Genomic DNA, 17,122 nt, shown 5'->3' on the forward strand with positions numbered 1-17,122 from the left:
AAAGCAAAGAAGGGAAAACAAAGGTGGAAGGAGTATATAGAGGGTCTATAGAAGGGCGATGTACTTGAGGACAATATTATGGAAATGGAAGAGGATGTAGATGAAGATGAAATGGGAGATACGATACTGCGTGAAGAGTTTGACAGAGCACTGAAAGACCTGAGCCGAAACAAGGCCCCGGGAGTAGACAACATTCCATTAGAACTACTGACGGCCTTGGGAGAGCCAGTCCTAACAAAACTCTACCATCTGGTGAGCAAGATGTATGAAACTGGCGAAATACCCTCAGACTTCAAGAAGAATATAATAATTCCAACCCCAAAGAAAGCAGGTGTTGACAGATGTGAAAACTACCGAACTATCAGTTTAATAAGTCACAGCTGCAAAATACTAACACGAATTCTTTATAGACGAATGGAAAAACTGGTAGAAGCCGACATCGGGGAAGATCAGTTTGGATTCCGTAGAAATATTGGAACACGTGAGGCAATACTGACTCTACGACTTATCTTAGAAGAAAGATTAAGGAAAGGCAAACCTACGTTTCTAGCATTTGTAGACTTAGAGAAAGCTTTTGACAATGTTGACTCGAATACTCTCTTCCAAATTCTAAAGGTGGCAGAGGTAAAATACAGGGAGCGAAATGCTATTTACAATTTATACAGAAACCAGATGGCAGTTATAAGAGTCGAGGGACATGAAAGGGAAGCTGCGGTTGGGAAGGGAGTGAGACAGGGTTGTAGCCTCTCCCCAATGTTATTCAATCTGTATATTGAGCAAGCAGCAAAGGAAACAAAAGAAAAATTCGGAGTTGGTATTAAAATCCAGGGAGAAGAAATAAAAACTTTGAGGTTCGCCGATGACATTGTAATTCTGTCAGAGACGGCTAAAGACTTGGAAGAGCAGTGGAACGGAATGGACAGTGTCTTGAAAGAAGGATATAAGATGAACATAAAAAAAGCAAAACGAGGATAATGGAATGTAGTCAAATTAAATCGGGTGATGCTGAGGGAATTAGATTAGGAAATGAGTCACTTAAAGTAGTAAAGGAGTTTTGCTATTTGGGGAGCAAAATAACTGATGACAGTCGAAGTAGAGAGGATATAAAATGTAGACTGGCAGTGGCAAGGAAAGCATTTCTGAAGAAGAGAAATTTGTTAACATTGAGTATAGATTTAAGTGTCAGGAAGTCGTTTCTGAAAGTATTTGTATGGAGTGTAGCCATGTATGGAAGTGAAACAAGAGAATAGAAGCTTTCGAAATGTGGTGCTACAGAAGAATGCTGAAGATTAGATGGGTAGATCACATAACTAATGAGGAAGTATTGAAAAGAATTGGGGAGAAGAGAAGTTTGTGGCAGAACTTGACGAGAAGAAGGGACCGGTTGGTAGGACATGTTCTGAAGCATCAAGGGATCACAAATTTAGCATTGGAGGGCAGCGGGGAGGGTAAAAATCGTAGAGGGAGATCAAGAGATGAATACCATTAAGCAGATTCAGAAGGATGTAGGCTGCAGTTGGTACTGGGAGATGAAGAAACTTGCACAGGATAGAGTAGCATGGAGAGCTGCATCAAACCAGTCTCAGGAGTGAAGACCACAACAACAACAACAACAGGTTGTAGTATACAAAAGAGGTGAAACAAACTGAACCACTCTATAGTGTCTAGCTGCAGTTTATATTCACCATGGGAAGTGATTAGAACACCCGTGGACTTGGTCCACTTTCGACCCCGTCTGTCAGGGTTGGCGACGTCACTCGCTCCTGCCTGCTGTGCAGGGCGGGCAGACCTGTTGGCAGCCCAGCCACTTGGCTAGGTCAGCAACCAACAGCGCGCGCGCTATTTGGGGCCGCGCAGCCACGCCCGGAAGGCGCCAGAGCTGCCGCGTGTCTCTGACGCCGCTCACAATGGGAGCCACACAGGCCCCACGATAGCTCACACCAGCTGGTAGCCATACTAGCATCGAGAGTGTATCCTGATACAGTACCTGACGTGTTTATTTCTGAGCATAATCTCCTCTCGTATGTTCTCATTTATATCGTTGATCTGATTTTTTGATTGGTTTAATTTTAACAGGAGAGCTAAAACAGCTTAGATCTAACCCGCCATTGCCCGCACCGAAACTAGGTTTATTGTGCGGTATCGCTCCCTGTATATCTAGTAAAGCCAACCAGTGCCCTTAAATAGTGCAACGAGTCCCTCTACCAGTTTTTTGTTACACACAATTTCTTTAGGTATTGTCCTAAAGATTCTGTATCTTTTACTCTCCAGTGCCATGCATTCAAAGATTAGGTGTGATGCAGTTTCTTCGCCCTCATCACAGATCCTACATTTAGGGTCCTCTTCCATTATACCCATTGTGTGTAGGTGTCTTTTGAAGTTCCAATGGCCGGTCATCAGTCCAGTCATGAGTTTGATCTCTTTCATGTTCAATCCCAGGATTGCAGAGCCGATTACTCGGTATCTAAACGTTAACTTACTTACGCCAAACTTCTGTGTAGTAAATAAAGACAAAAATGTGCTGACGAACTATGACTTCTGATTATATCCCTCTTTGTAACATCCTTAAGACAAAAAAAAGTGTGTGTCAAATCTTATAGGACGTAACTGCTAAGGTCATCAGTCTGTAAGCTTACAGACTACTTAACCTAAATTATCCTCAGGACAAACACACACACCCATGCCCGAGGGAGGACTCGAACCTCCGCCGGGACCAGCCGCACAGTCCATGACTGCAGCGTCTCAGACCGCTCGGCTAATCCCGCGCGGCTTTGGGGTGGCATTATGTGGGGCCGACGCACGCCGCTAGCGATCATGGAAGGCGCCGTAACGGCTGTACGATACGTGAATGGCATCCCCCGGCCGATAGTGCAACCATAGCTGCAGATATTGGCGAGGCATTCGTCTTCATGGACGACAATTCGCGCCTGCATCGTGCACATCTTGTGTACGACTTCCTTCAGGATAACGACATCGCTCATGCCGAATGGACCGCTCAGGATTGGCATCACATTCTCTTCACCGATGAGTGTCCGCATATGGCTTCAACCAGACAATCGTCGGAGACGTGTTTGGAGGCAACCCGGTCAGGCTGAACGCCTTAGACACACTGTCCAGAGAGTGCAGCAAGATGGCAAAATGGAGGTTCCCTGGTGTTTTGGGGTGGCAAAAAAAAAAAAAAAAAAAAAAAAAAAAAAAAAAAAAAAAAAAAATCTTCAAATGTGTGTGAAATCTTATGGGACTGAACTGCTAAGGTCATCAGTCCCTAAGCTTACACACTACTTAACCTAAATTATCCTAAGAGCAAACACACACAGCCATGCCCGAGGGAGGACTCGAACTTCCGCCGGGACCAGCCGCACAGTCCATCACCGCAGCGCCTGGGACCGCTCGGCTAATCCCGCGCCCTCAAGAACACCAGTGTATAAATGCTGATGTCAGTATACATGAGAGTTGAAGGATGTAAGTTTGTTACTAGATAAAGGAACAGAATAGTTATCTGTAGCTCGTTAATCACTTATGAAAGGCGATGTCGGGATCTAATAGTTTCTAAAATCTTGCAGATAGTTCAGTACTGTTTTGTTTGTTCTATCTAAGTAACAGTGGAGTTAAATGTTATTGCGACTGCCACGAAGTAGCTTCCTGAGTCCCAAAACTGTGAAATTGAGACTAATAGAAGGCGTTAGCGATTAGTTTTACATTCTGCTGTCACACCGGTAATTGTGGTATGTTACTGCGGCCTTCAGTCCAGGGACTGGTTTGATACACCTCTCCATGCTACTCCATACTGTGCAAGCTTCTTCATCTCCGAATAACTTCTGCAACCTACATCCTTCTGAATCTGCTTAGTGTATTCATCTCTTCCTCTCCCTCTACGATTTTTACCTCCCCATGCTTCCCTCCAATATTAAACTGGTGATTCCTTCATGCCTCAGAACGTGTCATACCAACCGATCCCTTCTTCTAGTCTTTGTGCCACAAATTCCTCTTCTCCCCAATTCTATTCAGTACCTCCTCAGTAGTTACGTGATCTACCCATTTAATCTTCAGCATTCTTCTCTAGCACCACATTTCGAAAGGTTCTATTCTCTTCTTGTCCAAAGTATTTATCGTCCATGTTTCACTTCTATACACGGCTACATCAATACTTTCAGAAAAGACTTCACGACACTTAAGTCTATACTCAGTGTTTCATCTTTCTCATCTTCAGAAACGCTTGCTGTGCCATTGCCAGTCTACATTTTATATCCTCTCTACTTCGACCATCATCAGTTATGTTGGCCACCAAATAGAAAACTCATCTACTACTTTAAATGTCTCACTTCCTAATCTAATTCCCTAAGGATAACCTGATTTAATTGGGCTACATTCCTTTATCAATTGTGGTATAAAGAATAACTTATAATTGTGGTATAAAGAATATATTATTCTCATAGTATTCCCTTTCAAACAGTAAGTCACATTTGTACCATACAGGGTGGGTATTCAGTACATCAATTTTCTTGTGAGTGTAGCGAGCGAAATAATAATCCTGTTGGGCAGGTAATATTCTCGTCTTACCAACATCTACATCTACATGCATACTCTGCAAATCACATTTAAGTGCCTGGCAGAGGGTTAAACGAACCACCTTCACAATTCTCTATTATTCCAATCTCATATAGTGCGCGGAAAGAATGAGAACTTATATCTTTCCGTACGAGCTCTGATTTCCCTTATTTTATCGTGGTGATCGTTCCGCCTTATGTAGGTCGGTGTCAAGAAAATATTTTCGCATTCGGAGGAAAAAGTTGGTGACTGGGATTTCGTGAGAAGATTCCGTTGCAACGAAAAACGCTGAAATCCTGTATCATTTCTGTGACACTCTCTCCCATATTTCGCGATAATACAAAACGTGCTGTCTTTCTTTGAACTTTTTCGATGTACTCCGTCAGTCCTACCTAGTAAGGTTCACACACCGCGCAGCAGTATTCTAAAAGAGGACGGACAAGCGTAGAGTAGGCAGCTTCATTAGTAGATCTGTTACATTTTCTATGTGTCCTGCCAATAAAACGCAGTCTTTGCTTAGTCTTCCCCGCAACATTTTCTATGTGTTCCTTCCAATTTAAGTTGTTCGTAATTGTAATACCTAGGTATTTAGTTGAATTTACGGCTTTTAGATTAGACTGATTTATCGTGTAACTGAAGTTTAACGAGTTGCTTTTACCACAAATGTGGATGACCTCACAATTTTCGTTATTTAGGGTCAACTTCACTTTTTGCACCGTTCAGATATTTTTTCTAAATCGTTTTGCAGTTTGTTTTGATCTTCTGACAACTTTATTAGTCGATAAACGACAACGTCATCTGCAAACAACCGAAGACGGCTGCTCAGATTGTCTCCCAAATCTTTTATGTAAATAACGAACAGCAAAGGGCCTATAACACTACCCTGGAGACGCCTGAAATCACTTCTGTTTTACTCGATGACTTTCCGTCAATTATTACGAACTGTGACCCCTCTGACAGGAAATCGCAAATCCAGTCAGATAACTGAGACGATATTCCATATGCACGCAATTTCCGGAAATCCAGGAATACTGAATCTATGTGAAATCCCTTGTCAATAGAACTCAGCACTTCATGTGAATAAAAAGCTAGTTGTGTCAATATACCGTTTCGTTCGAAGTAATTCATAATGTTCGAACGCAATATATGTTCTACAATCCTGCTGCATATCGACGTTAACGATATGGGCCTGTAATTTAGTGGATTTCTCCTACCACCTTTAGTAATCTTTTTGAGAAAACTCCTTCATGAGCCAACAAATTTATTGCTCCTCAGTATGTTACACAGAAGCCTTGACTGATATTTACCATGGTTCGTTGATCAGTTCTCGTACTAAATGCATCATTGCATCCTGAGGAAGGAACTCTTTGACGGCTGAACTGCAATTTCGTTGCACAAATCGCCAAAGGGAGTAGAACTCATGCAATTCCAGTCGTATTTTGAATTAGATTTTTTAATGATTGCTCGTGCAGTAACTGGTTGTGACAACAGGGTAATAGGATCGGAAACAGTTAATCGGCAAACAGTTTATATGGGTGCATCGAAGGCAGCGGCCCGGCAGTGGTTAACAGCCCCGGACTCATATTTAGGAGAATCGACTCTCAGATTTCTCTCCAGCAGCCTGAGTGTGTATTCTGGTGTTTCCTTAAATCAACTTACGAGAGCGCTCCGAACGTTCGTTCAACAATGTCGTTGCCCATTTCCTTTCTCGTTCTTTTCCAGCTGAGGTTTTGCTCTGTCTCGAAACAACTTGAATACTCTACAACATTTTTTTTCACATTTTTTTTGTAAACAATTGGCATACATGTACTTTTCAGCCCCTCATAGAATGTCCATTGCACCAAATACCATATACGGTGTATGACTTCACTCATCGTAACATATAACCAGGTACGAAATGATATATCTTGCACAGTTGTTGGTTGGTTGGTTGGTTTGGGGAAGGAGACCAGACAGCGAGGTCATCGGTCTCATCGGATTAGGGAAGGACGGGGAAGGAAGTCGGCCGTGCCCTTTGAAAGGAACAATCCCGGCATTTGCCTGGAGCGATTTAGGGAAATCACGGAAAACCTAAATCAGGATGGCCGGACGCGGGATTGAACCGTAGTCCTCCCGAATGCGAGTTTAGTGTGCTAACCACTGCGCCACCTCGCTCGGTGCACAGTTGTTCTCAATGCTAGTCACTTGATGACCATTCCTGACAAGCTCCCGCGCAAGTGTCTTTGTTTTCTTTATTTTTAGAAGTCCGTCTTGATCACACAGATTTCTTACACTTTATTAACGGTTTCAGCTACTGCCGTCTTCAGATGATTAAAATATTCTGATGTAAGTCATCGTCAAGTTTAACATGTGAGTACATGGCATGTACCATGTACCCACATGTTTAACTTGGCGATGACATACATCAGAATATTTTAATCATCTGAAGACAGCAGTAGCCGGAATCGGTAATAAAGTATAAGAAATCCGTGTGAGCAAGACGGACTTCTAAAAATAAAGTGCCAAAAAATGATTGCGGACTCATTTACAGTCTGTGTCTTCAATGACTATGTCTTCGTTTTGTTGTGTGGACAAATTGGAGTCAAGCTCTGTTACTTGTATAATGTGTATGTGCGTGACATATCAACAAGGGTTTATTGCATTTATCGTAAACATATTAACATAGAACGCTTTTTGAACATGTGGCATCTCTGCATCTGTGACCGGAATGGAGGGGAACTGGTTAGTAACAAACTTTTTTTATGTAGGCTTGGAGTAACGATTGACTTGGCCTCGCCTACGTGACCGTGAATCATCTGTGGAAAAGTCTATCATCTGCAGTGCTTAAATTACTTTGGACACTCTCGCATTTTATTTGAGGCCCAGGAGCCGTGCCCATATCGAGGCTAAATACAAGTCATCATTAATGGCAGCAGTTTTGTATTTTCAGGTTTAACACTGAAGTAAAGACGGAGGTCACAGGCGTAGGAATAGACGGGATGTCATTCTCACGCAAAGAGATTAGTTGCGGATTTAGGACGGAACCATTTTCCAGTTCCAGAAGGATTTTATTTATTTATTTATGTAAGGGATTCAAAAGTTATTTCCCTCTTGATGGGGCGTGTTTCCCCGAAGAGCCTTACTTCCAGACTACATTTATTTTTCTATGGTGATTGTGATTGTTACTTAGAGCGAGCCAGAGCCTGACTTCTTTTCCAGCTATCGTATGCGCTCAAGAGACACTTAAGCATATCCCAACGAGATCACAGCTGTCGATTTTGGGTTGCAGCCAACGTTCTGTAGCTGTTCAGAAGTGCTTTAAACTCTGGCACTTTCCTACGAACTTTGTCAGTTTATACCACTTCGTCAGTCAGGAACTCTTCTCAGCATCTGACAGGACTCGTTTGGGGTCCTCGCCAGCTACTTGCATAAAGACTCGACGGACAGTCGCCCAATCTAAACTATCACGTGTGTTCTCACAATGCGTTCCTTAGATAGTCTACTTTGAGCCATTAATAGGGCCTTTGAAGGCATCAGACGGACGACGACAGCTTAAGAATTCGCAACCTCATTCGAAAAGAATCGCCGACTTCTCTTATTCAAGCTCAAAACTCACGCTGTCGTTGTCAGGTTGAGCAACAATACACAGAATTGTTAGTGTCTTTGTTGTGCAGTAAGGAAGACCGTTCGTATGCTGCTATGGAAAGGAACTACGTATGACGACGGATCAGGTGATCTGCTCCCAGAATCATTTCTAAGGTGGACTCTTATACATGCTAGCAAAGTCCATCGACCAGGTACATTGAATATAATTACAGGTTTCTCTATTTCCTTGTAAACACTAAGGATGGCCATTAACCTACACTACTGGATCACAGAGGATCATTTTCGTTGTCATTGTCAGGCAGCCTTCGAACGTGGTGAGAGAGTTATATGTTGTCGATTTGTAAACGATGGTTCTTCAGCTCTGAACATCCACCACAGAGTCCCTTCTAAAGCAAGTTGCCAATGTGCAGCTGCGTTAATATTATTAAGCGACATGTACTGCTCTAATACGATCCGTTAATTATTTCTGGCATCAATGCAAAGTCATCGACCACATTATTCCACCATCGCCTTCACCTTCACAAATAAATATCAGAATACATTTCAGTCCTAAGTTTAGGTTATATCGGCAATAGTACGTAGGCTATATACAGGGCGACAGTTATTGAACTATATAAAAAAACGTAAGTTAGTTACAAAATACGGGCTGAACACATTTTATTCAGCATGTAACCGTCACTACAGATATTCGGATTTAGGTTGTGTCATGTTTGATAGGCCTGCCATTATTGACGACGATGTGGCGTAGACGAATAGTTAATGTCTGCATGACCCGCTAAAGTGTCGCAACATCGATGCTGTCGATGACCCCCTGGACGGCTGTTTTCAGCTCAGCAGCGGTTTTGTGGTTATTGCTGTGCACCTTGTCTTTAATATAGCCCCATAAAAAGCAGTCATAAGTGTTCGTATCCGTCGAATAAGGCGGCCAGTCGCGGCCCATGCCATTGGCCGCCCCAAAGTGTTCCTCCAACACTGCCCTGCTTCGATGGATTCGAGCTCCGTCTAGCATGAACCACATCTTGTCGAAATCAGGATCACTTTGGATAATGGGAATGAAATCATCTTCCAAAACCTTCACGTACCGTTCGGTAGTCACAATGCCATCGAGGAATATCGCACCGATTATTCCGTGACTGGACACTGCGCACCACACAGTCACCCTCTGGGAGAGAAGAGACTACTCGATCGCAAAATGCGGATTCTCAATTCCCCAAATGCGCCAATTTTGCTTATTGACGAACCCATCCTGACAAAAGTGGGCTTCGTCGCTGAACCAAACCACGCTTGCGCATAATGATTCCCCAGGGAAGCGTCCTGGGACCTCTACTGTTCCTGATCTATATAAATGACCTGGGTGACAATCTGAGCAGTTCTCTTAGCTTGTTCGCAGATGATGCTGTAATTTACCGTCTAGTAAGGTCATCCGAAGACCAGTATCAGCTGCAAAGCGATTTAGAAAAGATTGCTGTATGGTGTGTCAGGTGGCAGTTGACGCTAAATAACGAAAAGTGTGAGATGATCCACATGAGTTCCAAAAGAAATCCGTTGGAATTCGATTACTCGATAAATAGTACAATTCTCAAGGCTGTCAATTCAACTAAGTACCTGGGTGTTAAAATTACGAACAACTTCAGTTGGAAGGACCACATAGATAATATTGTCGGGAAGGCGAGCCAAAGGTTGCGTTTCATTGGCAGGACACTTAGAAGATGCAACAAGTCCACTAAAGAGACAGCTTACACTACACTCGTTCGTCCTCTGTTAGAATATTGCTGCGCGGTGTGGGATCCTTACCAGGTGGGATTGACGGAGGACATCGAGAGGGTGCAAAGAAGGGCAGCTCATTTTGTATTATCGCGTTATAGGGGAGAGAGTGTGGCAGATATGATACACGAGTTGGGATGGAAGTCATTACAGCATAGACGTTTTTCGTCGCGGCGAGACCTTTTTACGAAATTTCAGTCACCAACTTTCTGTTCCGAATGCGAAAATATTTTGTTGAGCCCAACCTACATAGGTAGGAATGATCATCAAAATAAAATAAGAGAAATCAGAGCTCGAACAGAAAGGTTTAGGTGTTCGTTTTTCCCGCTCGCTGTTCGGGAGTGGAATAGTAGAGAGATAGTATGATTGTGGTTCGATGAACCCTCTGCCAAGCACTTAAATGTGAATTGCAGAGTAGTCATGTAGATGTAGATGTAGAATCATGCCCCGCGGCGAACCGTGCACTTCGAACGTCCTAACGCAAACCGTTCCGAAATTATGACGGTTTTGCTTAATATAGTTCAGTAATAGTCACCCTGTAAGAAGCAACATAACTGTCTATTGCAGTTATACAGGGTGATTCAAAAAGAATACCACAACTTTAGGAATTTAAAACTCTGCAACGACAAAAGGCAGAGCTAAGTACTATCTGTCGGCGAATTAAGGGAGCTATAAAGTTTCAGTTAGTTGTACATTTGTTCGCTTGAGGCGCTGTTGACTAGGCGTCAGCGTCAGTTGATGTTAAGATGGCGACCGCTCAACAGAAAGCTTTTTGTGTTATTGAGTACGGCAGAAGTGAATCGACGACAGTTGATCAGCGTGCATTTCGAACGAAGTATGGTGTTAAACCTCCTGATAGGTGGTGTATTAAACGTTGGTATAAACAGTTTACAGAGAATGGGTGTTTGTGCAAAGGGAAAAGTTCTGGACGGCCGAGAACGAGTGATGAAAATGTAGCACGCATCCAGCAAGCATTTGTCCGCAGCCCAGGAAAATCGACTCGCAGAGCTAGCAGAGACCTGCAAATTCCACAATCTGTATAGAGAGTCCTACGAAAAAGGTTAGTTATGAAATCTTATCGTCAACTACCCGAGGCGATGGATCGGCCGCCAGGCAGCCTGTGACAGAGCACTTCATCACTGGCCTCCAAGAAGCCCTGATCTTACCCCCTGCGATTTTTTCTTATGGGGGTATGTTAAGGATATGGTGTTTCGGCCACCTCTCCCAGCCACCATTGATGATTTGAAACGAGAAATACCAGCAGCTATCCAAACTGTTACGTCTGATATGCTACAGAGAGTGTGGAACGAGTTGGAGTATCGGGTTGATATTGCTCGAGTGTCTGGAGGGGGCCATATTGAACATCTCTGAACTTGTTTTTGAGGGGAACAAAACCTTTTTAAATACTCTTTGTAATGATGTATAACAGAAGGTTATATTATGTTTCTTTCATTAAATACACATTTTTAAAGTTGTGGTATTCTTTTTGAATCAGCCTGTATAATCCAGAATTAGAAGAGCTATTTGGAACCTTGTGACACAATAACTAAGCGACATGCTGTGTGAAAACATTTACGAAGAAGGCATTCAGATGATTTAGGTGATCATCTTATTACTTCGGTACTCACACAGGTCTTGTGCCTGACCGAAGGTACAAACAGCGACTGGCGGGGGAAACGGAACTGTCCGATCAGTTTTACCAACACGTATCGAAAACAAAGTGATCGTAGAGGAAACTGATAGACTTCGAATCGGGAACATTATTGGGGAATGACGTTTGGCAAGTCACACTGTCAGAGAGCCACATATTCAAGACAAAGTGTCTTTTAAGTCTGCGAAATCTTCTGTGGTAGCACAGTTACGGGAATGCATCGCCTAGTCATAACGATCAGCGGAACTTTTGTTTGATCACTCCACATAGTGGAGCACGAACTTTGCAAGCTAATAAATGAAATTCATGGAACTTTGGAAGATATATCAGATTTAAAAAAATATTGTTCTCATTACGCTAACGAGAAGGTAAGAACGTGAAAATTGGTGCACAATCAGCCTACCACGACACGCGTCAAATGGTTCAAATGGCTCTGAGCACTATGGGACTCAACTGCTGTGCTCATCAGTCCCCTAGAACTTAGAACTACATAAACCTAACTAACCTAAGGACATCACACACATCCATGCCCGAGGCAGGATTCGAACCTGCGACCGTAGCAGTCGCATGGTTCCGGACTGCGCGCCTAGAACCGCGAGACCACCGCGGCCGGCACATGCGTCAAGTACTACAGTATCAAGAGCTCTTTATCGAAGAATGGAAGGGAAAATTGGAAGTAGATTAGGAAAGGTCCAGATTTTCTTTAGAAGTAAACCGTTGGAGAAACTATTATATAACACTTCAGTTGATGACAGATAGCTGATTTAAAAGAAACAAGGAAGTATACATTGCATTCATAAATTTGAAGGAAGCTTTTGACAATGTGGAACGCAATAAAATATTTTTCTTAAGAATGTGGATCGTCCTACAGGGTAGAAGGGTAGTCCATTCTCGTTTTGCGAAACTGGGCGGAATAGTTGACCACAATGGAATGGGCGGCCGTGGTGGCCGAGCGGTTCTAGGGGCTACAGTCTGGCACCACGCGACCGCTACGGCCGCAGGTTCGAATCCTGCCTCGGGCATTGATGTGTGTGATGTCCTTAGGTTAGTTAGGTTTAATTAGTTCTAAGTTCTAAGCGACTGATGACCTCAAAAGTTAGGTCCCATAGTGCTCAGAGCCATTTGAAAATTTGCCTCGTCACTCACACATAGCAAATTTAAGAAGGCTTCATATCCCTACTTTTAGTCAGTATCTTAACAGACAGAGCCATTCGGTTTTCATAATCACTTTCATTGTTGTGCAACTTGTGTCTTGTACGGTTGCAGCTTTAAATCCTTGGCGCGCTTCGACTGGACATTCCCACTACCGTCGCAATTTGTTTCGCAGAACGCTCTGGATTGTTGGTTCCAATATTTTCTATCGTTCTTGCGAGCGACAACTTCTGTCCCTTCATTTCGATTTCAGCTTAAATGCACTTCCTGTTTCAAAGTTTTTCACCCGTAACTTGATTACAAAGTATTTGATCACGCGGGCAGCATAATAATGGAATAAAAATCCGCTTCAGTTGCCAGTCATTTCTTATTTATTACACGACCGGTTCTGAGACCTAAAGCTCCATCTTCAGGTGCCACCAAAGTAATTAAGAAAACACTAACGCGTGAACTCAAACGCAAGCCAATCACACGCATAGGTTGTAAAACCAGCAACAGAGGCACTCGCCTTGATAGACGACACTTCCTTGTTGTTGCTAAAACAGATAGCTGTGTTAAATATCACGGCACTTGCAGCAGAATCTGAGTGAATAACGCTAACTGTAATTTTATTCCATCTTGAAGGCTGTTGGAAAGGCTTAACAACGCTTTTAACATAGATCCTGCGCACATTACACCTCATTCTTGCCAAAGTGTATGCCGTTCAACCCTGCGACGTAGTCGTTTACTGACGGGTGAAGAATTACATGCGCCCGTCACAAAAGCGCCGTATACTCGTCGCACTTCAGACGGAAATGACAAATGGAAGAGATACAGTTAATGCGGCGAGTGTCTTAACATAGAAGACTGCCTTCTAAATTACACTTCGATAATTCCCATATGAATTTGTGATAGCCTAGAGGCGTCGACAGTGTGAAACAACGGAAAAAACTAGGAGCAACATGCGCCAAGTACGAGGTGGTGGTGGTGCTGGTAGTAAGCGTTTAACGTCCTGTCGACAACGAGGTCATTAGAGACGGAGCGCAAGCTCGGGTTAGGGAAGGATTGGGAAGGAAATCGGCCGTGCCCTTTCAAAGGAACCATCCCGGCATTTGCCTGAAACGATTTAGGGAAATCACGGAAAACCTAAATCAGGATGGCTGGAGACGGGATTGAACCGTCGTCCTCCCGAATGCGAAAGTACGAGGTAATGCGTAGAATTTCAGTCCCAGACTCGCCCAGGGTAACTTTGGTTCCTCTCTCTTAAGTTGTCCGAAAATTGAAAAGCTCATTCATCAGGCGCTTCTCTGTGTTATTAACAGAGGATGACTAGTAGCTATATTTGCATTCGTTACGAGCAGACAATAGTTTCGAACACTTTGGTTTTTATGCAAAGAATGACAGTTTTGCTTAAGAATGACATATTCGAGACTCTATTTTTGGCACTTTGTGTTCCTTATTTCACGGTCTCATGACGGCTGCTTCTCCTTTCGTGTTGTCAGAAGCTGGAATAGAACTTACACTTCAATCATTCACTAGTTCAATTTTCTTCGCAGATTATGAGTTCTAGAGTTCTATTTCGTTGCACGGTTTGATTTTCTGATTCTAATCTGTACAGGGTGTATTAAAAGAATAATCTGATTAGGCTCGTCTACATGTCTGAAACTAATAAACATATACAATGAATTTTGTTTTTTGATGAACAGGAAACTCAAAAAGTTTTTTTCAAACCTTTTCATAGGTGTTCAGTTTGCCCTCCTTTAGATGCACGGCATATGTCAGTGCGGAATTCAAATTGTTCCCACACTGTAGCGAGAGTGTCTTGAGTTACAGCTTCCATAGCTGCTGTTATGCGATGTCTCAGTTCATTCAATGTTGTTGGTAACGGAGGCACATAAACGGGGTCTTTCACAAACCCCCCACAAGAAATAGTCACATACAGTCACGCCTGGTGACCTTGGAGGCCATTAATGCAAGGCTGAATCATTTGGTCGAGTGCGACGGTTCCATCGTTCAGTAATCCTTTGCTTTAAAAATTTCTGCACTTCCAGATTCCAGTGTGGCGGTGCCCCATCCCGTTGGTAAATGGACTCGTTCGAATCAGTGTCCAACTGTGGGAAAAGAAAGTCCCAAGCATATCGAGGTATGTGCCTCCTGTAACAGTGTTCTCGTCAAAGAAAAACGGACCACACACCTTGCCCCGTGAAACTGCAAAAAACACATTACATTTTCAAGAGTCCCTCTCATGTTGTACAACATCATGTGATTGTTCCGTACCCCTCACATTATGATGGTTCACCTTTCAAATTAAATGGAATGTTGCTTCGTCACTAAACACTAAGCGTGGAAGAAAACTGCCATCCTCCATCTTGCCAAGAACGAAATTACAGAACGCCACACGTTGTTGTTTGTCTCCTTCACGAAGAGCTTGCAGAAGCTAAATTTTGCATGGTTCCATGTGTAAACGCCGACGCAGCGACCGCAAGACGTACATGGGGGGCATGTTGAGCTGTCGAGCCGCACGGCGAACGGATTTCTGCGGACGCATTTACTTGCGTGATGTATGGTGTACGAGCAGCCACTCGACCATGAAATCCAGGTTTACTCATCTCCCGCCTAACTGTCACTGTAGTTGCAGTGGATCCTGATGCAGTCTGGAATTCCTGTGTGATGGTCTGGATAGATGTCTGATTATCACACATTACGACCCTCTTCTACTGTCGACGGTCTCTGTCAGTCAACAGACGAGGTCTGCCTGTACACATGCGTGCTGTACGCGTCCCTTCACGTTTCCACTTCACCCCATTTTGCTCTCTCAAGATGGCTAATGACTACTGAGGCCGCTGGTATGGAGTACCTGGCAGCAGGTGGCAGCACAATGCACTTAATATGAAAAACGCATGTTTATGGGGGTGTCCGGATAGTCTAGATCACGTAGTGTATTACTAACCCGCACTGCAGAAAGCGCAGAACACTAAACTCTTTCTCTTGTCTCGATACCATTTTTACTAGAACTGAAGTGGGCGCACAATGCTGCTACCTAGAGGCAACCATGTGAAACTCGATAGTTTGCTCTTTCCAGCAGTACGATGTTCACGCACATGTCTCAAACAACGTGATAATTACGATTTTTAAAAATCGTATGATTCTTTTTTATACACTCTGTAGTTTATTTGCAGCGTATGAAATTTCCTTGTGAATGTTCTCGTTTTGTAATCAATGATACGTTATCTTTTCATTTGTGTTATTATGTGCTACATGTGTTGCAAGTGAAAGGATTAATTAGGAAAATTGTTTCAAATATATATCACAATGAATGTTATTTGATCGTAATGTTAATAGCAACTGGTGATGATAAGAGAGCGATTCGGTTCCAGTGAACGCGGTTTTTAGTGTGCAGTACACTTGCGGCAGAAAAACAAAAATATCTACAACTACTAAAGAAGAGAATAGCCTCTGCTCTTCATTTATGACGTTCGAGTTGCAGTCTGTACATCTGGATATTAATCGTAACTACGCTGTAGACCCAAATCGTAGTTACAGAATGCGAACAAAACTCATTGGCCTGTATTACTTTATTTGTACTCCCTGTCAACGTGTCAGCAGTCAGCAACATTGTGTCTCTGAAGAGCGCACTTCCACACAGCTAGCCAGTTGGAGAAACTCGTCGGCGCAGCAGACGTATTCTGTCTGTCGCTTGTGTAATGAAGCATTGGAAATTATGTAACCATTGATTTACTTCCTGGAGTGGTTCCGAATTATCCTAGTAAACGCACTCGATATTTTCTTGTCATTGATCTTAATTATTCTGAATGATTCTCAACCAAGCGATAACACAGAGGTAACAAATTTATGTTTTTGTGCCGCCACATACTTTTCGAAATCTTAGCAATCATTGGGATAGCAAGGGACTAAAGCCTGCTTCAACTGTGTGCTAGCTTAGGGGTAAAGTGTACACGGTAGAAACGGAAGGCTGCGTAAGTTTTCGGTTACAATCTCATTTTAGACAAGATTTGTACCTCGTCTGTGAAAGAGCCACTAGAAGGCACATCGACGTTCAGTAAAGGTATCTCATTTTATCGCTACCTTGATTATGTACCCTGTAGCTCTAAAGGTGAAAACCTTGCAGAATTTCACACTTATTAATGGCTGCTTTTTCTACTTCTGTTAACTGAGTTGTCTTAATTGTAGCACTGAATGATATGTTAACTGGTTTTTGTTGTGTATCTACCTCCAGCCCCCTACTACATTTGCATACTTTAGTGGTTGTCCTTCCTGCAACGCCACTTCAGTGCGACTGTAGACTGAATGTAGACACAGACCGTTTCGAAGCCGAATGTGCGTGTTATACTGTTGAATCGTGATAATTTGGGATGTTATTGTGGTCTCAGTCCAAAGACTGGTTTGATGCAGCTCTCCACGCTAATCTATCCTGTTCCAGCC

General features: G+C 43.1%; 1 protein-coding gene across 1 annotated transcript in view; it reads left to right on the forward strand.

Moving 5' to 3' along the window:
* LOC126267904 (muscle M-line assembly protein unc-89-like) overlaps nt 1-17,122 on the forward strand; it is a gene marked incomplete at its 3' end in the record, with an annotated part of 447,423 nt that overhangs the window by 118,117 nt on the left and 312,184 nt on the right. The gene's annotated exons all lie outside the window — the stretch shown is intronic.

Source organism: Schistocerca gregaria, chromosome 4 (assembly GCF_023897955.1).
Source record: "Schistocerca gregaria isolate iqSchGreg1 chromosome 4, iqSchGreg1.2, whole genome shotgun sequence".
NCBI classification, from domain to species: Eukaryota; Metazoa; Arthropoda; class Insecta; order Orthoptera; family Acrididae; genus Schistocerca; species Schistocerca gregaria.